The following is a 2666-nucleotide window of genomic DNA, read 5'->3' on the forward strand; positions in this document are numbered from 1 at the left end:
TCTGTGTACGCCTGAAAGCGGTAAGAACTGTTGGACTCCAGACTAACTTCTTCCACAGGCAAAACACCTCACTTGCTGGAGTATCTCCCAGTTGATTCAGGACAGGTCACCAGTCTATCACAGGGCCACACTTAGAGACAGACAACCAAGCACACTCACATTCAGACAATTTAGAATCACCAATTAACCTCAACATGTTTTTGGGCTGTGGGAGGAAGCCAGAGAACCTGGAGAGAACCCACGCTGCATTGGGAGAACATGCAAACAGAAAGATCCCGGGTGTCCTCATCGGGACGCAAGCCAGCGATCTTCTTGCTCTTGCAATGCTAACCACCGACCCACCTTGCAGTCTATCAATACTGCAATTAATATTCATTTAGTTCTGCAGCCCTACGACTGTGTTAGTCAGTAACTGAGTGTGTGGCTGCCTGTACTCTGATCATCATCAGGTGTGTCTGAGTCAGAGCCTCTCTGCTTCCTCTTTCCTCGTCAGCGACAAACCACTTCATCTTTAGAACGCACAACAGCTAAATAGCATCAGGCAGGGACAGACTTCTTGCGCTACAAAAGCAATTAAAGCACTACTTTCCATCACAATGGATAACGCTGCAGCGACCTGCACCGGTCCAAGCGACACCAAAACAGCCTAATGATCATCATTTACTCACGAATTCAACCACTTGCAATATCAATTTGCATATCTACTGGTCTTGGAACACATCACGTGTCGTGTTTCTTTGGAAAAATTTACCAAATCGAAGCTTAAGCTTGTGATGTTTCATCATAATCACAGAATTGTAATGGTCTCATTCTCTGCTCCTTTGCAATCCAACTGCCATTAGCACTCCCATCTCAACTGTCACATGGCAAAAACTCTGAAACAGTTCGACTGACTTGTGGCATAACTGTGTCATACTGCACAGACGACATTTTTTGACAATGAAGGAGAACGTGGCAGCAGTGAAAACAAATAACTGCTTGGAGTTCTGAGGGTTAATTGCGAAAGTTGCGGCAGAAAACTAACAATTAGAACGAAGAATTGTGTTCAAGGGTTTAAGGGTTCTGCAGAACAGAAGGAAAAAAAACTTCCTCTAAACAGCTTTGTTAAAATGTATTACTGAATAAAACAGGGGCGGAGAAAATTATATTAAAAAACAAANCAGAAGTGATCCAGTTACTGTAATTACACATCAACTGTCTTGACAGGCCCAGGTCTGTGTACGCCTGAAAGCGGTAAGAACTGTTGGACTCCAGATGAACTTTTTCCACAGGCAGAACACCTCACTTGCTGAACATCTTCTTGTCGACAGGTACATTTACTGATGTTCCCTAAATGCATCACAGTGCAGGCTGCAGGAGATGCTGCTCGGGATGCATTGTGCTCAGACATGTGAGTGAAAATGACTTTGAAAAGAGTGAAATGTAGTGTTGTAATGTTTCATATTTTATCTACTTGTGCTGTTTTCTATAAGCAGAGAGAACAGTGCATGTAGTCCACTTTTTACAGCATATTTTTAAATGTAAATACCGCAGTTGATTGTGTTCATGTAATGTCGGGGGCTTAAAATTCATCCATCCATCATCTATACACCGCTTAATCCTCACGAGGGTCGCGGGGGGCTGGAGTCTATCCCAGTCGATTCAGGACAGGTAACCAGTCTATCACAGGGCTACACTTAGAGACAGACAACCACTCACATTCACACCTACGGACAATTTAGAATCACCAATTAACCTCAGCATGTTTTTGGACCTTGTGGGAGGAAGCTGGAGAACCCGGAGAGAACCCACGCTGCACGGGGAGAACATGCAAACAGAAGGATCCCGGGTGTACTCACCGGGACGCGAACCAGCGACCTTCTTGCTCTTGCAATGCTAACCACCGAGCCACCTTGCAGTCTGTCAATTTTGCAATTAATATTCATTTAGTTCTGCAGCCCTACGACTGTGTTAGCCAGTCATTGAGTGTCTGGCTGCCTGCACTCTGATCATCAGGTGTGTCTGAGTCAGAGCCTCTCTGCTTCCTCTTTCTGTTTTTAAAATGATCAGCTACAAACCACTTCATCTTTAGAACGCACAACAGCTAAATAGCATCCGACAGGGACAGACTTCTTGGGCAACAAAAGCAATGAAAGCACTACTTTCCATCACAGTGGATAACGCAGCAGCGACCTGTGCCGGTTAGAGCGACACCAAAACAGCCTAATGATCATCATTCACTCACACGAATTCAACCACTTGAACTTGCATATTAACTGGTCTTGGAACGCATCACGTGTCGTGTTTCTTTGGAAAAATTTTACCAAATCGAAGCTTAAGCTTGTGATGTTTCATCAAAATCACAGAATTCTCATCGTCTCATTCTCTGCTCCTCTGCAATCCAACTGCCATTAGCGCTCCCATATCAACTGTCACATGGCAAAAAACTCTGAAACAGTTGGACTGACTTATGGCATAACTGTGTCATACTGCACTGACGACATTTTTTGACAATGAAGGAAAACGTGGCAGCAGCGAAAACAAACACCCAGAAACTGCTTGGAGTTCTGAGGGTTAATTGCGAAAGTTGCAGCAGAACAGAAGGAAAAAAAACTTCCTCTAAACAGCTTTGTTAAAATGTATTACTGAATAAAACAGGGGCGGAGAAAATTATATTAAAAAACAAA

This window comes from Stegastes partitus, unplaced genomic scaffold (assembly GCF_000690725.1).
Source record: "Stegastes partitus isolate 25-593 unplaced genomic scaffold, Stegastes_partitus-1.0.2 Scaffold2315, whole genome shotgun sequence".
Lineage (NCBI taxonomy): Eukaryota > Metazoa > Chordata > Actinopteri > Pomacentridae > Stegastes > Stegastes partitus.